We start from the raw sequence: 26,747 nt of genomic DNA, 5'->3' as shown, positions 1-26,747 counted from the left end.
CACTAAAGAAAGGCATCAAAACGCAAGAGAGCAAGAGAAGATGAAAAGAAGAGAGAGGAACTACAAAAACAGCCAGAAAACAATGAACAAAATAGCAATAAATACATATCTGTCAATAATTCCTTTAGCCCTTCCACACGGTCATGCTGAGCTAGTAGCAGCAGCCACAACCTCAGCCACACCTGCCACCTGCCACGGCCTCTCGACCATGGACCCCCACAAAGTGCACGAGCTCCAGGCCTTCGTGAAAATGTATAAACAGGATCCAAGTGTTCTGCAAACTGAGGCAATGCGCTTCCTGCGGGAGCGGATGGAGAGCATGGGGGGTAAAATACCATCTGCTACTCAAAAAACTAAGTCAGAAGACAGTATGAAGGAAGAAAAATCATAGTAAGAAGGTGGAGGAAAACATAAAGATAGATGAACCATCAAGTAAGGAAAAGTGATCTAGAAATTGACAATGAAGGTGTGACTGAACCAGATACTGATGCCTCTCAAAAAATGGGAAATGAAAATGTAGAGATAACCGAGGAAATGACGGATCAGGCAAATGATAAAAAAGTGGCTTCCACTGAAGCCCTGAACAACAGTGAACTACAGAAAGCCACTGACTTGTTCACACATGCCTTTAAGTTGAATCCTCGCTTGGGCATTGTGCATGCCAAGAGAGCCAGTGTCTTCATCAAATTACAGAAGCCAGATGCTGCCATCCAAGACTGTGACAGAGCTATTGAAATAAATCCTGATTCAGCTCAGCCTCTCAAGTGGTGATGGAAAGCACGCAGACTTCTGGGCCACTGGGAAGAAGCAGCATGTGACCTCGCCCTTGTTTGTTAACTAGATTAAGATGAAGATGCTAGTGCAATGCTGAAAGAAGTTCAACCGAGGACCCCGAAAACTGCTGAACGTTAGATAAAGTATTAGTGAAAACACAAAGAACAAGAAATCAAAGAAAGAACAGAAAGGGTTAAGAAGGCTCGGAGAGAACAAGAGAGCACCCAGAGGGAGGAAGAAGCCAGAGCTTCTTTCCCAGGTGGCTTTCCTGGGGGGGATGCCAGGTAATTTTTCTGAAGGAATGCCTGGAATGGCAGGAATGCCTGGTAATTTTTCTGGAGGAATGCCTGGAATGGCAGGAATGCCTGGGCTTAATGTAAGTCTAAGTGATCCAGAGGTTCTCACAGCCACGTAGGATCTAGAAGTTATGGCGGCCTTCTAGGATGTGGCCCAGGTTATGAATCTCATCAGTAAATTGTCAGCCAAATTCAGAGGTCAAGCATAATGCCCTTCTGACAAATCAAGCCCTTGCTGAAGCAAAAGCAACTTAGATCACCTGGCAAATGTCACAATAATATAAACCAGTGTACCTCTGACCTTCTCGTGGACAAAGCTGGGATGCTATGAAGAGAATTCCTACCCCTCTGCCCCACATGCAACTGAAACATCTTACAGTGGTTTGCCATTCGGGTATTTATTCAGATAATGTTTTCCCACCAGAAATTAGAAACTTTAAATACTTTTTAAACCTTCAAAATATTTAAAAACATATTAAAAGGGTGTGTTAATCCCTACATTTTTCTTTACTAATCATTTGAGGGGTTTTTTTCCTTTGGATTAATTGGGCAAGGAACATACTTCAGTATGGAAGACTTATTACTCAGTTTGAGTGAAATAAAGGTCTATTAGCAAGAGGCAAACAGAACATTTAAACAGATGAAGTCTGAGTTGGATATATGGTTACTGAGGCATTTTTACTTGTCTTTTTAAATGCTTTATTTTTTAAACATGATTTATTTTGATAAAACCATTGGGACCACCAAGTGTTGCACTAGGACCTGGGTAGGGACCAGAAGGACTTGGCAGGACAACGGCAACCTTACACCTTTCATACAGCATGCACCCTTGTGCAGATGCATTTAAATCTTATAGTGTGGTGAAGGAATGATATTTATAATGCTGCAATAGCGTTGGATTACTTAGCCGTGCTCTTGTCTGATATAGAAAAGAAACGTTTCGCATCATTTCAAGAAAATAATAATACTTTATTTTTTTATTTATTTAGAGAGAGAGTGTGCGTGCATGTGCGCACAGGCTCACAAGTGAGGGAAAGGCAGAGAGAGAATCCCAAGCAGACTCCGCACTCTCAGCACGGAGCCCGACATGGAGCTCCATCCCGTGAACTGTGAGATCGTGACCTGAGCCGAAATCAAGAGTCGGACGCCTAAATGACTGAGTCACCCAGGCACCCCAATATTTACTTTAAAATAACTAAATTCTCCAATCATAGACAAAGAATGGCTAAATAGATATTTTTTTAAAAGACTTATCTATATGTTGCCTACAAAAGACTCACTTCAGATCTAAAAGTGATGAGATGAAAAAGATATTCCATGCAAGTGGGAAAAAAAAAGAAGGCTGGTATGGCCATACTCCTATCAGACAAAACAGACTTTAAAACAAAAAGCATAATAAAAGAGTATTACATAATAATAGAGATCAATCCAACAACAGCATGTAACATTTATATACATTCATGGACTAGCATAGGAGCACCTAAATATAAAGAGAAAATTTATTAACAAGTCTAAAGACAGAAATGATGGCAACACAGTAATAGCAGGGAATTTTATATCCCACTTGTATCAATGGATAGATCATCCAGACAGAAAATAAAAGAAACATCACCCTTAAATGACACATTAGACCAAATGGATTAATAGATACACACAGAACATTCTACCCAAAAGCAGCAGAATACACATTCTCAAGTGCACAGGGAACGTTCTCTAAGACAGATCACATGGTGGGCCACAAAACAAATCTCAACAAATTTAAGAAGACTGAAATAATACCAAACATCTTTTTCAACTACATGGTATAAAACTAGAAATCAGTTAAGAAGAAAACTGGAAAAATCACAAATTTGTGACAATTAAACAACATGCTACTCGACAGCCAATGGGTCAATGAAGACATAAAAGAAAAAAGAAAAAATACCTTGAGACAAATGAAAATGGGAATTCAACCATCTACAATTTATGGGATGCAGCAGAAACAGTTCTAACAGGAAAGTTTACAATGATCCAGGCCTCCTTCAGGAAACAAAAGAAATATCAATCTAATTTTATACCTCAAGGAACTAGAAAAAAAAGAAAAAGAACAAAGCTCAAAGTTGGTAGAAGAAAATAATAAAGATCAGAGTGGAAATAAATGGACTACAGACTAAAAACCGACGATAGAAAAGATCAATGAAACTAAGAGCTAGTTCTTTGAAAAGACAGAAAAACCTTTACCTAGGGTCACCAAGAAAAAGAGAAGGCTGAAATAAAATCAGAAAAGAAAGAGAAGTTACAATAGAGAAAAATACAAAGGATCATAAGAGACTACAATGGACAATTATAAGCCAACAAACTGGATAACACAGAAGAAATGGTAAATTTTAGAAACACAGCTTCCAAGACGAAATCATAAAGAACTATCCGAATAGACCAATTACTAGTAAGAAGATTGAATCAGTAATAGAAAACCTTGCAACAAACAAAAGTACGGGACTAGACTTCACTGGTAAATTCTACCAAACATTCAAATTAGATTTAACACCATTTTCAAGCTCCCAAAAAGCTGAAGAGGAAAGAAGCTTCAAAACTCATTTTACAAGGCCAGCATTGTGCTGTACCAAAACCAAAGACACAACAAAAAAAAGGAAGTTACAGGCCAATATCCATAATGAACATAGATGCAAAAATCATCAACAAAATATTAGCAAACTGAATTCAACAATACATTCAAAGGATCATATATCATGGTCAAGTGGGATTTATTCCAACAATGCAAAGATGGCTAAAATCTGCAATCAACATGATACCCCACATAAACATGGCAACAGATGGGACACCAAACTCACTGTGGTGATAACTCTACAGTGTATACAAATAATCAAATTATGTTGCACACCTAAAACTAATATATTATATACTAACTTACCTCAATTAAAAAAAAATTGAGGACACCTGGTTGGCTAAGTTGGTGGAACATGAGACTGTTGATCTCAGCTCAGGGCTGTGAGTTTGAGCCCCATGTTAAGAACATAAAGATTATCTTAAAAAGTAAAATCTTTAAAAAAAGAAAAACAAAAACAAAAAATGGGCGTCTGAGTGGCTGGCTCGGTTGGTTAAGCGACCAACTCCTGGTTTCCACTCAGATCATGATCTCAGTTTCATGGGCTCAGGCCCTGTATCAGGCTCTGCTCGCAGTGCAGAGCCTTCTTGGGATTCTGTGTGTCCCTCTCTCTCTACCCCTCCCCCACTCACTCTCTCTCAAAATAATAAATAAATTAAAAAAAAACACACAAACCTTTTAAGGCTTAACTGAATTTTATGGCTGATTTTTGGCTGTAATAATCCTGTTTAATGTCACTAAAACCTTCCCAACTGAGTTTTTATAACTTCTACTACTGGGGCGCCTGGGTGGTTCAGTCAGTTGAACGTCCAACTTTGGCTCAGGTCATGATCTCATGGTTTGTGAGTTCGAGCCCTGCATCAGGCTCAGTGCTGACAGCTCAGAGCCTGGAGCCTGTTTGGGATTCTGCACCTCTCCCTCTCTCTGCCCCTCCCCCACTCACGCTCTGTCTCTTTCTCTCTCAAAAATAAACATTAAAAATAATTTTTAAAAATAACTTCTACTACTATGTTCTTTCTTTTCTTCTTTCTTAAAGCCCAGTTTGTTTGCTTACTTGTTTTTATGGCTGAGTTTAAAAGTTATATGCAATGCTGGCTATTTTCCATTTGACCCTCCAGAGCCACTCTACTCTTTTTGTAGGAGCCTGACCTGCATGGAGCACCAACAGAACAGACTGGCTGTGGCTCCATTGCCTGCTAAAGCTTTTCTGATGGCCTCTATCAGGCAACCCTCTCCAGTAAGTATGGCTCTTGCCGGTTCAGGTAAACACTTCCTCCCCTGTTCCTTTCAAGACCTAGAAGTAGTAACAGCTTCATCATTACCTGCTCCTTTCCCTTAACCTGCCTACACTCTGCAAATAATCCCTTCACTGAATTCTTTTAGATTACACTTGTCAGTGTCCTATTTTCTGCCAGAACCCCAACTGATACAAGTTGCTACTGGTGTTTCCAATACAGTAATTATATATTACATTCTAACCAATGGAGAAAATACCTTATGAGAAAAGAGACATGGTCATCAGATGACTCAGATGAATGAATAAATAGGTACTAGATGTTTCAAAACTGCAACATAACTTACTGATAAATTTTGCCCCTGAATTTCTTCAACATAAAAACATATTAATAAAACTACAACCAAATAATCTTATATTTTACTAATTAACATATGTAACTTAATAGTTATTTATTGTTTTAGCAGGTTTTTTAAAATCTTTTTTTGTTAACGTTTTATTTTTTGAGAGACAGTGACAGAGTGCACGCAGGGGAGGGGCAGAGAGAGAGGGAGACACAGACCCCGAAGCAGGCTCCCAGGCTTTAAGCTGTCAGCACAGATCCCAACACAAGACTCGAACTCACCAAGTGCGCGATCATGACCTGAGCTGAAGTCAGACGCTTAACCGACTGAGCCATCCAGGTGCCCCACTTAATACTTATTTATAAAAATTACTTTTTAAAGTGGAGCTCAAAATGTATTACTTATTGGTCTGAACACTGACAGTTATTTCGTGAAAAATGCTTTAAGTAATCTCTATGCCCAACGTGGGGCTCAAGCTCACAACCCTGAGATCAAGAGTCACATGTTCTACAGCCTGAGTCAGCCAGGGTGCCCTTATAAAAAATGCTTTACAATTTAGCATATGGGGGGGGGGGGAGGTGCCCGTGTGACTCAGTTGGTTTAGCGTCCAACTCTTGATATCCGGTCAGGCTGTGATCTTGCAGTCATGGGATGGAGCCCTGCATTGGGCTCCCTGCTGAACAGGACGTGCTTGGGATTTGCTCTCTCCCTCTGCCCCTCCCCTACTCACGCGTGTGCTCTTTCAAAATAAATAAACTTAAAAATTTAGCATATGGTGGCACAAAATTTCTCTTAGAAGTGGCTGTCAAAATGAGCAAGTATACGCACAAGACTTAGGTGGTACCAGGTGTCCTCCTTTTCATACTACATAAATTCAAAGACTCATTTGAGTTGCAGTTTTTATAGCAAATGTGATGCCCAAAGAGTCTAACTGGGCAAGTCAATGGCCTAAAAGTCATTACCCAATCTGTATCATTTCCTCCAAGCATTGTCACTCCTTGAAGTTTTACAGTCTTGGCAAAGACCTGGGTGAAGGTGAATAGACTTCTAGATTTATGTTAGATTTCGGATTCTAAATCTTTCCCAAGCTCTTTTAATTTTTAACCTTAAAAGATGCCAAACATTGATTAGTATTTTCTTTGAGTAACACCTGAATTACCCGTAATACACAATTCCAATACCAGTATCTTTGGTCTAAGTATTTGGTATTTCTTTGGTCTTGTTACTTGGTAGTTATTTCTGCTAAAAGAGGAGTATGATTACACAAGCGGAAAACATGAGTTTGGAACATCACAGGCTAGTGAAATGATTTAGCTATTAATTTAGCTTCTTCAAATATTTTCTTTCTTTACACTAGTTCACTCAAAAATCTGCTTAAAAATTCAAAGGGAAAGAGAACTCAACTTTTTCTTCTTACATCTATAAATAGACCAAAGGTTAAGCTAACCAAGTAAGGCTTAGTTCCTCCTATTGATAAGGCTGCAATTGTTTAAGATTGGTTTTGTTACCATGCACATTTTCAGTTTTTAATTAAAATGCTACAAATTAATATGTTTATTTTGTCAAAACTAGTATGTCTGTTAAGGGAAAATATCCAGTACATGCTTCTCCACCCCACCCTCCAACAAGAAAATAGGTGGGCTGGAGGCAATAAATACTGTTTTCCTAATATACAGCCCCAGTGACACTTGCTTTAGTAATAAAAAGATCACCAAAATCACCATTCAAGTGCCTAAGATAAATTTATTCTGCAAAGAGAGGTACAGATTACTGTTTGAAACAAGTATCTCTCTTTAAATTATTAAAAATGTGTTAAGATTAAAACTAATGTAACATTGTGTGTTAATTTCACTCAAAAAAATTAATTTAAAATGTGGTAAGATTATCTCGAATAAGAAAGGACTCTTAAGTAATAAATTATACATTCAAACGTATTGTCAGTATTTTTTAACAAAAATTTTGACTGGCTTGAAGCTTAAAAACTTAAAATGATAACAAAAGACTTAAGACCATAATAAATACAACCTTCTAACATTTGTGAGTAGGCATTCAGTTGGCATTAAATACAACAAAATAAACGTTAGGTCTGTTTATAAGAATCAATTATGTAATACCCTCAAGCAAACTGTTCTTTTACTAGATTTTTTTAAACTTGGGTTGCCTCCAGGAGTAATAGTATTTAAGAGTGAAAATGAGCAAAAAATCTGGTAAAAGTTGTGAAGTACATGATTTCTGGGTTTAAAAATATACTTGAGGGACTCAGTTGGTTTTTTTTAATAAACCTTATTTTTTAGAACAATTTCAGATTTGGATAAAAATTGAGAAGATAATACAGAATTCCCATAGACTCCACATCTGGTGTTATATATTAATAATACCTTACATTAGTATGGTACATTTGTTACAATTAATAAACTAATACAGATATGTAATTATCAACTAAAATCCATACTTTATTCAAATTTCCTTGGTTTTTATAGAATATGCTTTTTTTTGTTGCAGGATCCTATTCAGGATACCATTATTATAATTAGCTATATCCCTTTAGGCTCCTTTTGGCTACAGTTTCCCAGATTTTCCTTGTTTTTGATGACCTTGACAGTTTGGGGGAATACTGGTCAAGAATTTTGTAGAATGTCCGTCTACTGCAATTTCTTTGGTGTTTTTCTCATGATTAGATTGGCATTATGAGTTTTTGGGAGAAGACCAGGGAGAAAAAATGCCTTTCATCACAGCGTTATCCTTGGAAACATACTGTCAATATGACTTATCACTACTGACCTGTCTGAGGTAGTGTTCATAAGATTTCTCCACTGTAGTTACTCCTCTCCATCTCCTTTCATTAGTGTACTCTTTAAAAGGAAGTCATTATGCACAGCCCACACTCAAGGAGTGGAGAGTAATGTTCCACCTTGTTGAAGATGGGAGTATCAACACAAATTACTTGGAGTTACTCTGCACAGGAGATGTGTCTCTTCATTATTCATTCATTCATTCATTCATTCAACAACCTATTTATACCATATGGAGCCTTGAATACTTATTTTATACTCTGGGTTATAATCCAATACAACTTTACACTTCAATTCTTGTTCAAATTATTCCACCTTTGACCACTGGGAGTTCTTTCAGTTGGCTCCTATGTCCCTTTGACATAGTGCCATCATTGTGAGTTTGTTTAAGCACATTCTTACTTTTCGGCACTACAAGATGCTCTAAGCTGATCTATATATTTCTTGCCCCAGTCCTTAAATCAGCCATTTCTCCAAGGAGCGCTGGTTCCTTTTAGTACAGAACTTATTAGAAACCAAGATCTGGAAACCAAGTGTACTCTTACTACTGGGATGTCACTGCTTCCAGGAGGGTCTATTTTTAACTGAATTTTATAGTATTTGGGGGTAATTTGCATAACAAAATACAGAAATATACTCATGAATAGACTGTACTAGGCCTATGGAGTTTTAAAATTAGTTAATGCAACTATAGATGTATTTATCATCATTTAACAGATTATGAAAATAATCTTAAAACTACAACGGAGACTGAATTTTTTTAAATATAAAATTGGGATACCACTTTTTTTTTGAAAAAGGAAAAGGAGGACAAATGCATAATGTCAGAAATAAAAATGAAACATCATTGTGATCTGTAGGTCAGCAACCAGTTCACCAACTTTTTGGTTGCAGGATCCCTTTACACTTTTAAAAATTATTTTGAGGGGCACCTGGGTGGCTCAATCGGTTAAGCATCTGACTTCGGCTCGGGTCATGATCTAGTGGTTTGTGAGTTCAAACCCTGCATCAGGCTCTGTGCTGACAGCTCGGATCCTGGAGCCTGCTTCGGAATCTGTGTCTCCCTCTCTCTCTGCCCCTCCCCCACTCATTCTCCCTCCCTCCCTCATTCTCTCTCTCTCAAAAATAAATACAACATTTAAAAAAATTATTTGAGAATTTTTCAGAGTTTTCCTTCAACTGGGTTCTTATCTATTGATATTTACCAAATTAGAAGTTAAATCTGAAAAATGTTTAATATATTAATTTATTAAAAGAATAATAAACTTATGATATGTTAACATAAATAATATCTGTATGGGAAAAAATTAAAAACTTGATAAGAAAAGTTTTATCTTTGATAAGACATAGTTTTGCAAATGTCTTTAATGTATAACTTTATAGATGACAGCTGGATTCTTATGACTGATTCTGTGATGTACTATTTTGGTTAAAGTATATAAGTATATGAAGAAAATCTAGCCTCATACAGAGATATAGCTGGGAAAGTGAATATTTCAATAATTATTTCAAGTAACTGTTGCTAGTCCTGATGCTACACCTGAACTTAACAAATGGTAGTTTCCTGAAGTCTAGTTACTGCTATGGTTTCTAAAACCATATCAATGAACTTTTCACGTTCTATTGCATTAAAATTCATTGGTTTATCTAGCACTTTTACCCATATGTGATTTTGTATCATTATACATTGGTCATCTGGAAAATATTCACTGAGTTATTCCGGTATTCCAAACTGACACAATTCAGAATACAATATGACAGAAAAGAAAACCACATTCTTTATTATCATTAACCACTTCACAAGAAAAGCCTTTTCTATTTTTATTTTTGTTTACTGATTGATTTTTTTTTTTGAGAGAGAGAGAGGGCACAAGTGAGATAGGGGCAAAGAGAAAGAGAGAGAGAATCACACAAGGGGCAGAGAGAGAGCCAGGGAGAGAGAAGTGGGGCTCACCCAAAGTGGGGTTCATACTCACCTGAAGGGGGGCTCGAGCTCACGAACCGTAAGATCATGACCTAATTTGAAGTTGAATGCTTAACCGACTGAGTCACCCAGGCGCCCCAAGAAAAGTCTTTAGGTGTATCTGGGAAGCTATCAAGCTCCCGGTGTTAGATACAAATTTTGCAAAATTCTTTCTCTTTAATTTTTTTCTAATGTTTATTTATTTTTGAGAGAGAAACAGAGTGCAAGCCCCTGGGAGACGAGCAGAGAAAGAGGGAGACATAGAGTCTGAAGCAGGCTCCAGGTTGAGCTGGCAGTACAGAACCTGACACGGGGCTCAAACTCATAAACCGTGAGATTGTGACCTGAGCCAAAGTCGGATGCTTACCCAACTGAGCCACCCAGGCGCCCCAGATACTAAATTTCAGTTGAAAGTTTAATTTTTTTTTAATCACTGGCTACAAATACAGCTGTTTTTCTTGAAGTGTTAGGCCCACTCAGTTCATTTTTGAGAAAAACAAATATCAAATACATAAGTTCAAGTAATCAGTTTGCCTATCCAGTTCTTTCAAGGAAAAAAAAAAGGTACGCCAGAAAAAAGCAGCTAATTCAGCTCACAAGTCAGTTGAGCAAGGACTTTTTCTGAAGACGACTATCATGCTTCAGTACACAAAAGGAATGCTTTATGAATCCTTCTGTCACACAGAATATTTTTTTTTATTTTTTTAATGTTTATTTACTTTTGAGAAAAAGAGAGACACAGAACATTAGTGGGGGAGGGGCAGAGAGGGTGGAAGACACAGAATCCAAAGCAGGCTCCAAGGCTCTGAGCTGTCAGCCCAGAGCCCGATGCGGGGCTCGAACCCATGAACCGTGAGATCATGACCTGAGCCAAAGTGGGACACTTAACTGACTGAGCCACCCAGGCGCCCCTACATATCAACTTTTAAAGGGCAAAAAAATCAACTGACCATTTAAAAACATGAAAGAGAATGTAAACAGAAAAACAATTACTACAAAATCAAAGAGTTGCAGTTCAAAATCCTTCCACTAAGAAAATTAAGCCCAGATAGTTTTATAGTCCTACCAAACAGTGAATGAACAACAAACAATTACAACCTTAAAAAAATTCTTCTAGAGAATGGAAAAAAACACCACTTTCTAATTCATACCGAAACGCAACCAAGACAAAGGATGCTAACACCATTTAGTGGAGGAAAAGACAGTCGTTTTAACATATGGTGCTGAGAAAACTGGATATCCACATGCAGAAGAAAGGACTTGGACCCTTACCTTACACTTTATATAAAAATTAGCTCATAATAAAGATCTAAATATAAGACCTAAAAGTATAATACTCTTGCCAAAAAACCATAGGTAAAGCTTAATGACACTGCTTCTATGCATCAAAAGAAACAATTAACAGCCTGAAAAGGCAACCTATGGAACAGGAGAAAATATTTGCCAATCACGTTATCTGGTAAGAGTGTTAATACCTAGCATAAAGAACCCGTATGACTCGGCAACAGCAATGATAACTATTAGAGTAACCTGATTAAAAAATGGACAATGGAATTTGAACAGACATTTCTCCAGAGGAAATATACAAATGGTCAAAAAGCATATGAAAAGATAATCATTAGGAATCAACATCACTAATCATTAAGGAAATGCAAATCAAAACCATAGTGAGCTATTACTTCACAACCATTAGGATGGCTACTATTAAAAAAAAAAAAAAAAACAGAAAATAAGTGTTGGCAAGGATACGGAGAAATTGGAACACTTGTGTATGGCTGGTGGGAATGTAAATGGTGTGGCTGCTATTAAAAAACAGGACTGTAGTTCCTCAAAAAATTAAAAATAAAATGACCATATTATCAACAGTATCATTTCTGGGTCTATATCCAAAAGAATTGAAAGGGTGTAGAAGAGATATCTGTACATACATATTCATAGCAGCATTATTCACAACAGCCAGAAGGTGGAAGCAACATACTTGTCCACTGGCAGATGAACAGATAACAAAATGTTTATACACACAATGGTATATTATTCAGCCTTAAAAAGAAAATTTTGATACATGCTACATTATGCTAAGTGAAAAGCCAGGCACAAAAAGATAAATACGGTATGATTTCACTTATATGAGGTATCTAGAGCAGTAAAACTCACAAAAATAGAAAGTAGAATGGTGGTTGCCAGGACGATGGGAGGGGGAGATGAAGAGTGGTTAATGGGTATAGAGTTTCAGTTCTGCAAGATGAAAAAGTTATGTAGATTTGTTGCACAATAATGTGAATATACTTAACACTACTAAACTGTACACTTAAAAATGGGTAAGATGGTAAACTTTATGATAGGTGTTTTTACCACAACTAACATTTAAAAAGAAAGATGTTAGGAGCGCCTGGATGGCTCAGTCAGTTAACCATCCAACTCTTGATTCTGCTCATGTCATGATCTCACGGTTCAAGAGTTCAAGCCCTGCATCAGGCTCCACACTGCCAGGGTGGATTCTCTCTCTGTTCTTCCCTTATATGTGCTCTATGAATGAGTAAATGAATGAATGAAAGGATGAATGAATGAGTGAGCAATATGTTGAAAATCCAACAGGGATAATGTAAGAAAAGAAAATTAAAAGCCAATCTGACTCATGAACACTAAAAATCCCAAACAAAATGTAAGCAAACCAGATCCAATAATTATGAAAAAAGAGAATCCATACTTGACTATATTGGGTTTATCCCAGGAATACTTAGTTAACCTAATCTGAAAATCAATGTAACTGACTACATTAATAGATTAAGGAGAAAAAATTTTAATCATCACTGAAGTTATACAAAAGCCTTTCAATACAACATCTATTCATGATTTAAAACAAGAGTCCTAGCCAAGGAAGAATAGAATGAAACTTCTTTAATTTGGCAAAGACCATCTTTAAAAAAAATTTACAAGTTATCATGTTAAATGGTGAAATTTGAAAGCATTCCTTTTGAAGTCATGAACAAGGCAAGAAACAAAAATTTGAGTATCTGAGGTAGCTATGACAGTACAGTAATAACTCAGGGGTAGACAAAAAGACCAAGGGTACAGAAGAGAGAGTACAGAAATAAAACTACCCACATACGAAAACTTGATTTGTGAGACAGGAAATTTCACATATCAGGGAAGAAAAGAAGAACTATTTCAATAAATAGCATTGAGATAACCTATTATCCGTATGAAAAAAGCGAATTCATGTCCCATATCTCTCAAAAAAATCAGTTACTAGGAGATTTGAGGATTAAATGTGAAAACCATAAAGCACTTAGTTGAGAGAATGTCATCAAAAGTTATCAAGGTATACCATGAGAATAACCAACTGAATTCAATACTCAAATTATTTTAATCTTTTAATTTCCCTCCATATTTTATAAATAAATCAATTAAACAGCAACCATGTCAAAGCAAGTAGACTATCTGATTAAGAATATGATGCTAATGTAATACAGAGCTGCCAATGTCCAATGACTTCACATCTTAAAGATATTACATATTTATATCTGCATTAAAGACCAACGTGTTATTGTCAGGATTTGTTAACAAGGATTAAAACAAAAAAACAAAAAACTTCATGGTGCATTCAGTAGGTGTTTATATCAATATATGTGGCTATATCTCATTTCAAATATTAGCAATGATGTCCATGGTAAAATCTAAAAAGTGTTCCAGGTAAGTGGGCTTGTTAGTTTGACACTTCCCACTGCCCCTTGAATCGTACTTTTTACCAAATACCAGAACCTATCTTTGGATGCTTCAGGGAAGAAACACAATATATTAAGATAAAATCTCCCTTTGGAAGAGTAAGACTATATTTTAAAAAGGGGGGAGGGGAGAAATGGACCAAACAGACAACATATTCTTGGGACTTTCAAATAATTCTGAAATTAAAAGTGCCCAAAATATAAGTACAATTACTTAATATTATATAAGTACAATTATTACAATTACAAGGACACATCTTTCACTTGGGGAACTATTAACACTGTATATATGACTGAAAGGATGAATTGGAAGGAACATTTATCCTAGGATAATTTTTGCTTTACAATACGGAAGTGTGTGTCCATCATGCAAAATAAATTCATTCCCATTTCATCCACCATCAAAACACCCTCCCCTTCACCCAAAACACACACATGTATACAAAGTGGACGTTTTCCATCTAAACTGTGAGCCTCTTGCTCACATGAAAACAAAATGATTTTAACCACACACAAGCTCTAGCACTCAGATTTGTAGTTTCTACATGCTGCCCACACAGCATTTTGTGAGCATGTGATTAGGAGGAATGATGCACAATCACACCACATTCCTTCCCTCAGCTCACACATCAAGAACTTGCCCTCTCAGCTGCATTCTTCTCCAAACAGCCATGGTCACCTTAGCAACCCAGTGCTCCTAATATGGACAGCTGGTCCATTTAAAGTCAGCCCTTCTTGGCAGGAAAAACGCTTGTTCTTCAAACTGGCGGAGAGAGGAGAGGTTTTCTTTTCAATACACATTACAGGGGTTGATTTAACTCGATCAGCACTTTTGTTCTGTGGCAGCAATTTGTGTCAAGTTTCAACCTATTCTGAGTTTTTGGTTTTTTGGTTTTGTTTTGTTTTGTTTTGTTTTTAATCTGAAAGCAAGTGGCTAAAAAAAAGGCAGCTCATATGGAATTCTAAAGAGTTTAACGTGAAACAAAGAGTATCTGAAATAACTATATTCTTTTATAAAAATGATAAAGCTATCCACATTTTCTAAAGTTGAAATTTACTTAAATTACATTTGAAGTCTTAATATACAATAATAAATCAGAGTTTATTTCTGAGTAACAAAAACACTGCTAAACTTCAAAGTCCTATAACTCCAGTCTACTCAGTAGACTATGAGTCAATCTGTGTTCCTTCATCCCACCACCTACATGTGAAATCTCTCACAATCTTTCCACAGGATCAAATGTCAGCTAGGTATTGAAACCAAATGGTTAGCATATCCAAAAACACTGCAGACCTAGAACGCCCTAGGATAAAACTGGACTATTCAAAACCAAACCTGATCTGTACTTATACCACTAAAGCTAGCCTGAACCAAATTAAGTCACTCAGGATAAAAGACACAGGTTTATAACACAGTTTTCTTGATTTTCATACTACAAATGACTTGGGGGGAGGGAATTACTATGTACTGAAATATGTGAGATCAAATTCCTTGTTCCATTCCCACAAATTGAGGATTCTAATCTCCTATCCATCAAAATTAGACACCAAAGTGTCTGTTTACCAAAGTAAACAGCCATGTTCAAAACTTAAAAATATCTAAATGTATAGTATTTGTTCTAAATTGGAAATATTTCTGAAATAATGTTCCACATAACAGTAGCCAACAAAATCCAAGTTAATTTGTTAAGTGCTGCTTTAGTGAACCTGAAGGTTAAATCAATCAATTACTCTCTGGCTATATTTTTGTTTGTATATGTGTGTGTTTTTTAAAACTTTTTAGGCTATGAGGTTCTTCCAGGTTAGAAAAATTTCTTTTAATTTAAAACTAGTAATTACATCTTCCATTTAGAGCAAAATATCAGTTGATAGGGAACCTAAAGCTAAGTCCACTTCTGGTTGCATCATTTGTAAAATGAGAATACTACACTATCTGTTTTACTTAGGCCATCTCTTAATATAACAAAGTGAGACTAATGAAATTACTATGCCATATAAAATACTCAAAAACGAATGAAACTAGAGAAAGAGATTATGTTATCTGATGTATAATTCTCTGAACTGTTACTTTTAAAAACAGTGTTCAACAATGTATGGGATACCAACTCAATATTAACTTCAAGAGTTGCTGGTTGGGGTGCCTGAGTGGCTCAGTTGTCTCTCCCTCTCCCTCTCCCTCTGCCTCTTCACTGCTCTCTCTCTCAAAATAAATAAATAAAAACTTAACAACAACAACAAAAAAAGAGTTACTGGTTTTCCCACCAGAACTTGTATAAATACTTAAGTGTTGACATATAAATAACTACTTCTTTCAAAAAGCCTCAACATTGACTTCACTTTTAGCAAACATGAATTCCTTTACCCTTTTTTCCATTTCATGACTGAATTAGTAGCACATTTTCTCCTAGCCCCCAGAACTAAGTGCCCCTAAGATCCTCCTCCCACACAAACTTCTCCCCACAAGGTACCTTTAGCTTCTTTTCTGTGATGGAAGCCATTCCCTGATCTGATCACAGCTGTCATTGCCCTTCTTCTAAAGTCAGGGATCACCCCATCCTCTCATAGGAGTGTTCCTCTCTCTTTCCTCTTCATTACTGCAAGGCATACCATTACCTTGGACTTGGAGCTTCTCAAGTTCCCACTCTGACAGTTTATAGTTAGGGGATCCAACAGAAGTTGCTTCTGCTAATAATATGCTACTCTAGATGAAACTGTGTTTCTGCATCCCAAATTTAGAAAGCTGCATTTGTACTGTTTTTTTCTGTGTTAGATTCAGTGATGTGGATTCAGAAAACATGGTTATGCTTCAAAGAAATTAAAAACAAAGTAAGATAATGTTCAAATATAATATGTAGAAATTAATAGGTAATCAGTAATAAGGAGGTTCCAAAATATTACTGGTTATCTTTCAACTGTTAAGCTTTTGTGGGCTAACACTGAGACCTGAGCATTTTAACACAATGTTTCTAGAAGAAAAATAGATGTTTTTGTTAGGTCCCACAATTTTTTCCTTTCACTGTTCTAACAGATTCTCAGCCTCTGAAACAGATGTTTATATTTCCTCTAATCTTCCATCTCATCTAATTCACAATCTTTAAATTCAATTCTAATATTTAAAAAGTGAACACAAACTGGCCTTTTCCTAATGCTCATTGTAACATTCCTTATACATTTAAGGAATTTTACATGTAACAGTTTCATTTTAATAAACAACCTAAAATACAACGTACCAGTTGGACAAAACAAATTAGACGAACATTCAACAACATGGCCAGATCTCAGAAAAACAGAAGAGTGAGGTGGGCGAAGGGGACTACAAGAATTGGACTAAGACCTACCATATAATTAAAATACACAAAATAATAAAACCTTTCCTAAGACATAAAAGGATAGATATGAAACATGTTAAAAAGTCACTTATATGAGGACTGGTAAAAGGTGAAAGAGTTATATGATCTAAAGAGACACCTGAGTATGTATGGGAACTAGTTACAAAGGAAAACAGAAAAATAGTCCTTTAATGAACCAATGAGGATGGGTATGACACAAACTGAGGAATAATCATCAACTCAATACCTCAAACATAGCTATCCTCTTTCATAATAAACCAGTTGCTCAAAAATTTAAACAATTTTTTAAACTGTGGTAAAGTATATGTAACATAAAATTTATCATTTCAACCATTCGTTAGTGCACAATTAACAACAGTTTTTCTAAAGTTGTCATTGTCCTTTTAACCTTTGTGTAGGAAGATGATACTACATAAATATGAATAATCATGTTTTGATTATTTTCTACTCTAAAATAAAGTTACAACAGCATCTGGGCATTTATAAAAATAAACATTTATGGAGCACTTACAGGGGAGCCCTATGGGTACCAGATACTATGATCCATCACTGTCATACGCTGTATTATGTGTCATACAACATATTACACATCATACATTGTATTAATGTCGAAGATTCAAATTTCATTTTCCAAAAGAACAGGGACAAAGATGTAACAGATCAAGTTCACTAAGATTAAATCTTGTGAAATTTCTGTTTTCGCTTTAAGCATGATGGTCCAGGAAAATGGGGATCTGGATTTCTCCTGCAGTACTGTCTTTGAGTAGTGCCCTAAAGGATCAGATAGTGCTACACACAGGTTCCAGGACTCCCTGAAGCCTCTAGAAGTAGAAGAAAAACACAGGGGGAAAGCTATACAAGACACTTGTACGTGAAAACTATTGATGCATTGCTCCCCGTCCCTCCTCTTCAGCCAGTGGGTCCCTTTATTTTAACCCTCTGTTTTCAGTTTTCAGGATAAAAACTGACCTAATTAAATCTGTGGGAAAGATGTGTTTGAGGGTGCATGTTTCCCTCAGCACACATTACATTGAAAAAGGAGAATAAATGAGAAAGTTATTCATCTGAATAATTCACTTTATAAGCATTTTCCAGTTGTCAGATTAATCTGCAGTGATCACTACTACCTATACCAAAGAGTTCCTGAGAAAATTTAAACGATGTAATCTCTTAAGGCCAAGCAACTGATTTTAAGTTCTTGGCATACCAAGAGGAGCACACCAATATATACTCACTTGGACATTTCATCCTTCAGCAGTCCAAAGAGTATAACAATCTAAATGATGACTGAAAATCCATTGTAAAGATGATCATTTAGGATTTTTTTTTTAATACTAGATGCTACTCAATCTTTTCTTATCTACCCAGTAGAAAGCACTCCATTTTTTAAACCAAATACAGGAGTTATATAATTTCCATAGGTGGAAACACAGCTAAATAATCTCCTTTAACTTAACAGCCCCTAATAGAGCTTCTGTGAATCCTCTACTGCCCTGAGTCATTTAGGTAAAAGGTAAATGGGCCCCAATGGAAAAAGAGAACTTTTCTTCCTAAAATAGACAAACCCACTCCTAACAATGCTAGGAATGAGTTCCTTAATAATGCTAGGAAGATGCCATGAAAAGCAGTATTTGAGTGTCAAAAGGTGATGACTTTTATCACGTCCTTTTAATCTTAACTTCAAATAAGATGAAATGCATCTTGTTTCAAAATTCTGAGGTAGTAAAAAAGGAGCTAACAAATTTGTGATAATCTTGGAATAATCAAGAAAAGATATGAAATAAATATAGGGAAAAGGATTAAAAAAATCAAAAGCAATTAAGCCTGTATTCGACCATATTTGTTTTATTACTATATTAATAATTTCTTACCTTGTGGAATTCTCTTCTGAGAGAAACAGATACAATTCTGTTCCTAAAAAAATTTCAGGTAGAAAAGTTGAAATGTTAGTTTCAAAAAAAGGAAGTCCCTTAAAAATGAAAAGATAACAAAATGCTAATACAGTACATTCAGAATATTATGACACTTGATATTACCAAAGCTTAAGAGATAATAAGTCTCTAATAATAAAAGTACTTTAATATTTTATTAAAATATCTATAAAAGTTATAATTTTTATTATTTTTTATTATTACAAAAACACTATTCCACTGATTATCAAATTATTTCTTCTAGGTACACAATGATATCTTGGCACATTTTCATATTCTAAAATACCAGTACTCAACTGGGTTTTACTCTCACCAAGATTTGATACCTGAAGGGTAGTTTTTAAGTATAATCCATAGGTCACAAAATTCACCTCTTTAAAGTGTAAAATTCAGTGGTTTTTATACTATATTCAGAAAGTTGTGTAACCATCACCACCATATTAGAGCAGAACATTTTCATTACCCCAATAAGAAACTCTGTCCTGAAGAATACATTATTTATTTATTTATTTAAATTTACATCCAAGTTAGTTACATGTAGTACAGCAATGATTTCAGGAGTAGATTCCTTAAGCCCCGTACCCATTTAGCCCATCCCCCCTCCCACAACCCCTCCAGTAACCCTCAGTTTGTTCTCCATATCTAAGAGTCTCTTATGTTTTGTCCCCCTCCCTGGTTTTATATTCTTTTTGCTTCCCTTCCTTTATGTTCATCTGTTTTGTATCTTCAAGTCCTCATATGAGTGAAGTCATATGATATTTGTCTTTTTCTCTGACTCACTAATTTCGCTTAGCATGATACCCTCTAGTTCCATCCACATAGTTGCAAATGGCAAGATTTCATTCTTTTTGATTGCTGAGTAATACTCCACTGTATGTATGTATGTATGTATGTATGTATGTATGTGTATGTATATATGTATGTATGTGTATATATATATATATATATATACACACCACATTGAAGAGTACTTTTTTTAATATATGAAATTTATTGTCAATTTGGTTTCCATACAACACCCAGTGCTCATCCCAAAAGATGCCCTCTTCCATGCCCATCACCTACCCTCCCACAAATTTAATTTTAAAATATAAAAGAAGCACACTCTTCATAACACTATGAGCAAAATGTTTGTTTGTTTGTTTTTAAATGTATAGAACAAAGACTGGTAAGGAAAACAAATATCCAAGAATTTTAGGAGTAGCTATATTTGGATAGTGGTATTATAGTGACTCTTTGTCACATGTCTCCTCTAACACTATGATTTTATAATATTACTTCTATGGTTCTTAAAAAGGTACAGCACAGACATACATTTTCTAGAGTCATACACTATAATTTGTACTACAATCCAAAGTAAAAACAGAAATACAAGTTAACACTTAAGAAAATGTCCACTATACTTTTTATTGAATGTTTTTCAAAGGAGATAAAATAAGTATAAATTTAAAAAGAAAATTTCGCCACACTTACTAATCTGGTTGAAAAGCCACAGCTGCATCTTACTGTATGACAAACTGACTGTTTCATCACTTTTGCATCTGGGCATCTACTTCTTAATGGTCATTTCTGAAATAAAGATGTAGTCATTAAGAACACATTATAACAAAAACACAAAATCTTTAAGGACAATTTTCTAAATTTTAGAGTCTACAAAAGAGGGAACTATCAAAACAATTCTTGAGCAACCTTCTAATAAAAAACATTAACAGGGCTGACGATGAGGTGAGAAGGATGGAATATAGGCTATCGTCCCACAGGACCAGAATTATACATTTCTGTTACACAGACTAAGTATAAAGATCTATAATTCTTCAGTCCTCAATGCCTTCCACTCACCAGCAGGGTCTTGCAACTCCCTAAGAATGCCATTTACAGACTAGAAAAGGGAAAAAGGAAGATGAAGAGGAACTCTAAAACCCCACATTTGAAAACAATAAATGAATTATACAGGTTTGTCTATTTCCCCTTGCATCTTTTTTTTTAATGTTTATTTATTTATTTATTTAGAGAGAGAGAGAGAGAGAAAGCACGAGCAGCAAAGGGGAAGAGAGAATAAGAGAAAGAATCCTAAGCAGTCTCCATCCCACACTGTCAGTGCAGAGCCTGATGCAGGGCTCAATTTCGTGAAACATTAGATCATGACCTGAGCCGAAATCAGAAGTGGGACACTCAATGGACTGAGCCACCCAGGCATCCCAATTTCCCCCTCACATCCATAGAAAGTAAGATCCAGAGAGAATTTTTACTGGTGTTATTTACAGATATCTTTTAAGCACTTAAGGCAATGGTTGCCATGCAGTAAGTGCTCAGTAAATATTTACTCAAAGAATGAATAAACTGACAAGTGATTTAACTTTAATTGATGAAATATTTAATCTGGTAGTATTTCAAAACGGCAAAGTCTCAAAATGCCATTCCCTCCACATATACACCATTGATATCAATGCCAACTACATCATCATTATTGTTTCTTCCCCCAGTAAACAAAGCCCATAATTAAAAGATAAGACATGAGGGGTGCCTGGGTGGCTTACTCAGTTAAGCGTCTGACTTTGGCTCAGGTCATGATCTCACAGTTTGTGAGTTCAAGCCCCGCACTGGACTCTGCAATGAGAGCACGGAGCCTGCTTCAGATCCCTCTGTCTCTCCCTCTCTCTGCCCCTCCCCCACTCTCTCAAAAATAATCAATCAATCAATCGATGCTACCAGCCTTCGAGGAATTTGTAGTTTTGTTTTTGGAATCTTTGGGGAAAACTCCTAAAAGGGAACTGCTAGACAAATGATTGCTAAATGTTGCGGGTGGGGTATTCTTTTTTTTTAAACTTGTATGCTCTTGGGGCGCCTTGATAACTCAGTTGGTTAAGCATCCAACTTCGGCTCAGGTCATGATCTCACGGTTTGTGGGTTTGAGCCCCGCATCGGGCTCTGCACTGACAGCTCAGAGCCTGGAGCCTGCTTTGGATTCTGTGTCTCCCTCTTTCTCTGCCCCACCCCTGCGCATGCACATGCACGCGCTCTCTCTCTCTCTCTCAAAAATAAATAAACATTTAAAAAATTTAATAAAAAAAAATGATCAACAGCTGCTAAAACCATTAGGTAAAAGATTGATGGGAAACCTCATAATGGCTAAATCCAGTCGACAAAACTTGAACCCAGTGATTAATCTTAACATCATTAAAAATGGGTCAATCAAACATTATGTGCAGAAATACTCATCACTATCCATTACGTATTCATCCCAGGAGCTCCAGTTTCAAAAGACATCCATAATATTACCACTTTCAACACTTCCAATCTGACCACCATGGTCCATGCCACCTTAGTTCTCATCTGCATTACTCTAATAGTTCCCTATTCGATCTCCCAGTCTCCCCCTCTGCTCATCTCAACAAGTCAATCAGATTAGTCATTTTCAAAAGAAAGTCAGATCATATCATTCTGCTCAAAGCCTCTAATTGAGTCCATCTTACTAGCCTAAAAGCCAAAACCCTACAACAGCCATAAGGACCATGATTTGAAATATCCCTTCCACATCTCTCTAACCTCGTCTCCTACTACTCTCCCCATTGTTCACTCCATTCTCACCACATTGGCCTCTTTCCTTTCCTTAAACACTTCAAGCACATTCTCACTTCAAGGCCTCAGGACTTGCATTTCCCTCTGCCCAGAAAAGCAGATACGGGTCTTATACCTCCTCTACTTCCTCTAGGACTTGGTTTTTACAAGTTATCAAGTTATCTCATCAAAGAGACAGGTCCTGGTACCCTAGGCAAGCCAAAATATCTGTCTCTGATTTTCTTATCTGGCATAAAATATGCAAGGAGAAATGTTCGGGAGATAATAATCATCTGAAATATGAACATCACCAATTACCATATCTTTTGTGTCTAAACATCTGTAAGATTATATTGTCCCTTTTGTTTTTTTAATTTTTTAAATATTTATTTTTGAAAGAGAGAGACAGAACATAAGCAGGGGAGAGAGAGACAGAGAGACAGAGAGAGACAGAGAGAGAGAGAGAGAGAGAGAGAGAGAGAGACAGAATCCAAAAGCAGGCTCCAGGCTCTGACCTGTCAGCACAGAGCCTGATGTGGGGCTCAAACCCACGAACCATGGGATCATGACCTGAGTGAAAGTTGGACACAACTAACTGAGCCACCCAAGTGCTCCTATACTGTCCCTTTCAAAAGATTCTTATGGTCCCAATTTCAAAGAATTAATAAAGATATAACCACCATAGTGCGTTTTTTTTTTCTTTTTTTGGTTTTGTTTTTAATAAAATCATCTGTGCCATAACTCTAGGAAGGAGTAGTAAATGATGTGAATTAAATGACTCTCATTAAAAAACAACTAGCAAAATAAATGGCCCTTTCCCCCCACTCCTTTAGGGACTTCTGTTTGGGATTACATTATAAAGTTCCAAGTAATTTCAAAAGTTTAAACTACTTTCGAATTTGTTATCTTTAGGCACCGTGACCACCAGAAAGAATCAAAAGAACTAACTCTAACATGACCAGACTAGCTATGACACGGTAGGGATGTTTGAACTTAATTATTTTTCTTTAAATAAACAAACTCCCCCTGGGCTAAAGCCTACTCTGCCTTTTAAACATCCTGTGGCTGGCAAGCTTCAGAATCTTAAGAGATATAGCCAGGGGACAGAGAAAACAGCAAGTATGACTCAGTGATCACATTTAATAGTCTCTGAAGACCAAAACAAAGATACCAGTTCTGGCAAGAGTTCTCTAGAATTGCCCAAAAACTGACTTATCCACATACCTTTCATCTGAACAATCCTTTTTCACTTAGTTTAATGTTCACAAAGCATTTGTTATGTGCCTATCAAACCTTAGGTACAAGAATAAACCAAGAGTACAAGAAAAAAATCTGCAAGGGTTCTAAGAGTTGGATGATGAAATTTAATGTTAAAATCTGCTTTGTTTAGGGAGGGAGGTAAAGACAAGTCTGAGTATTTTTGTGCCGAAATACCCCCACTCATTTAGAAATCAGACTTTACCAAGTTCAACCACTTGAAAGAAGGCCAGTGATATTAAAGTAACCTTTCTTGAGCAACTTCTGTGCCAGATATTTACATTAGCTCACTTAATTCTCACAACTTCTCTATGGGAAAGGTATTAACAAAGTACCCAGAGTAGTTAAACAACTTGTCCAAACCAGAAACAGGTCCAGGATGCAAGATCTTTCTTTCCACTATTACAATCTGCAATCTGCAGTAAAATAGAATAAAACTATTAGTCACAAATACCGCATCTGTCCTATAGGAATGACATGTAAATAAATCCAGGCTGCTCATTTAAGAAATGTGTTCCATTCTCCCAAAGCTGCTTTAGGTAAGAGGACAAAAGGGGAAAGTTCACTGTTATACATTAATAAGAAACCTCTGGCATTAAGAGACGAATCAGAAAAATATGCTACATTTAGGTCTGAGGGAACTGAGTAAAAGTAAATTAGTCATACGACAGTCACTAATTAGTATTCATTCACAATGATTAACCTGTATCACCTCTAAGTCACTGATGGCTGTTCCATACACTCTGAGAAGTCAAGGAAGAAACATTAAGATTTACTGAGTACATAAATGTTTTTCCACATAGTTTCTGTACTTCTGGGGATGTTTGAAACATTTCTCTCGCACGATATAGCTATATGGATACATACAAATATATACATTAAAGTATCCCATTAATTTCTTAAAATTTGCAACAAAATTATTAGTTATGATTTCTAATTTTCCTTTTCTAGAAAATTCTCTCATGTGGAACACCTTAGTTCCTGACTCCATGGGATGACCCTTATTGGCCTCAGTTCTTTATATTGAACAGAATCTGATTTTTAATGAGTCTTCTATCAGAAAATTATTTCTCTCAGAAATGTTAATTTATTATTAGGTGTACCCACTACCTAGGACACAGTAAAAGTAACATACCTATTGTAAAATGAAAAGGCCAACTACTTATCAGGACACATCACCCAAGAAAGGTAGCCTTGCTTCACTAATGTCCTCAGTTATTTAGAGAAAGTGAAAATTCCTTGAAACAAATTATCCCCATTGATTAAAAACATGCCATTTAAACACTGTACTCCTTTACAGAGAAGAGACTCAACAGATTGATGATCTAAAGTTTCCAAAGGCCTAAATACATATGCTAGTCTTCTAAATACTTAACTGTGACTTGAGAATTTTCAGCATAAATTAACACTTAAAAATTATCTCTCTCACAATTTTAATTCATTGCACTGATAGGAACAATGAAGGGAAAGGAAGAAAAGGCAAGGATACACTCTCCCCCAGGGCACTGATAACAACCTTATTTTTTAAAAAAAGAAAAAAAAAAAAAAACCTTAGGATTTTAGTGTTTCTGAACAACAAAATACTTTGTGTGCAGACCTGTCATTAAGACTATAAAGAGAGGGGTGCCTGGGTGGCTAAGTCAGTTGAACGTCAGACTTCGGCTCAGGTTATGACCTCAGGTTTATGAGTCTGAGCCCCACATCAGGCTCGCTGCTGTCAGCATGGAGCCCACTTCAGATCCTCTGTGTCCTTCTCTCTCTGCCTCTCCACTGCTCACTCACTCTCTCTCATTAAGTAAACATTAAAAAAAAAAAGACTATAAATAAAGATAATGGGTTTTGAGGTCAATGTTGGGGGCATCACCTACAGCATTTGCTATTTTGTTTTATATTTTAAGAAAATGGAAGTGCATCACGTACAGAGTATTATTTCTAAAAACCTTATCATAAATACAATGTCTCCTTACAGTTAATGTCAGCCTCTTTCTCTGTCCTTTCCCCTGGCACTCACACACACAGCATGAATTACTGTTATTTTTTAAAACTTTCATTTTGTATACAAACATGCTACACACATGCTGTCCATGATATAAAATGTATTTCTTAGTAAGAAACAATATGATACCTTAACATGGGATTCTATGTAGAACATCAAGGTAAATATTTTCAGAGTTAATTTTCTTCTGTGTCTTCAAAATTATACATAACAAGGAGATTTACATAACAAGGAGATTTATACAAATCTAAATATCATAGAGTGTGTGGCTTTATTGTTTTTTGGGAATTTTATTTTATTTTTTATTTATTTATATATTTATTTTACATTTATTCATTTTTGAAAGACAGAGCAAAAGTGGGGGAGGGGCAGAGAGAGAGGGAGACACAGAATCCAAAGCAGGCTCCAGGCTCTGAGCTGTCAGCACAGAGCCCGACGTGGGCCTTGAACTCACAAATCGCGAGATCACGACCTAAGCCGAAGTTGGATGCCCAACCAACTGAGGCACCCAGGTGTCCCATTTTGGGGGAATTTTAATACTATGCACAATAAAATATTCACTATGTCTTGGTATTAAAGCAGGCTTACCTTCGGTACTATTTATTCCAGAGACTTAAGTTACTTGAATACTGAAAGACCTCAGTATTTGGTATCCTCTTCTTGAAGATGCTGTCCTCACATGTATGTGTCCAGGAACTGTCACCCAACTCCACTAACTTCCTCAAAAGTGGAAACACTTTTTATAATACTCACTTCAGCCCTTTTCTTTTCTAGGTGATAATCCATAATTTCAAAAACAGAAGTCAACCAAGAAGAGTTACAATTTTTTTTCTAAATTCCTACTTATCTGTTAGGAGAAAAATACCATCTCCTTTCTTCAGTAGTTCTGGTGGGCTCTAAATATTTTTCAGCAATGTATTGG

At 36.2% G+C, this 26,747-nt stretch overlaps 1 protein-coding gene and 1 pseudogene across 2 annotated transcripts in view; one reads left to right on the top strand and one right to left on the bottom strand.

Moving 5' to 3' along the window:
- FRS2 (fibroblast growth factor receptor substrate 2) overlaps positions 1 to 26,747 on the bottom strand; it is a 111,166-nt gene that overhangs the window by 39,402 nt on the left and 45,017 nt on the right. For both annotated transcript variants that reach the window (XM_047064926.1, XM_047064925.1), the window contains exons 2-3: positions 20,488 to 20,583; positions 18,955 to 18,997 (exon numbers count right to left, since the gene is read on the bottom strand). The gene's annotated coding sequence lies outside the window, so the exon portion shown is untranslated. The remainder of the gene's footprint in view (positions 1 to 18,954; positions 18,998 to 20,487; positions 20,584 to 26,747) is intronic.
- Positions 116 to 1,279, top strand: LOC124501961 (hsc70-interacting protein-like; annotated as a pseudogene).

The sequence above is a fragment of the Lynx rufus genome, unplaced genomic scaffold (genome assembly GCF_022079265.1).
Source record: "Lynx rufus isolate CCGP_SWC_20201006 ecotype Redwood Valley unplaced genomic scaffold, mLynRuf1.p SCAF_7, whole genome shotgun sequence".
Classification (NCBI taxonomy): Eukaryota; Metazoa; Chordata; class Mammalia; order Carnivora; family Felidae; genus Lynx; species Lynx rufus.
This window is presented reverse-complemented; position numbering and strand designations above follow the sequence as displayed.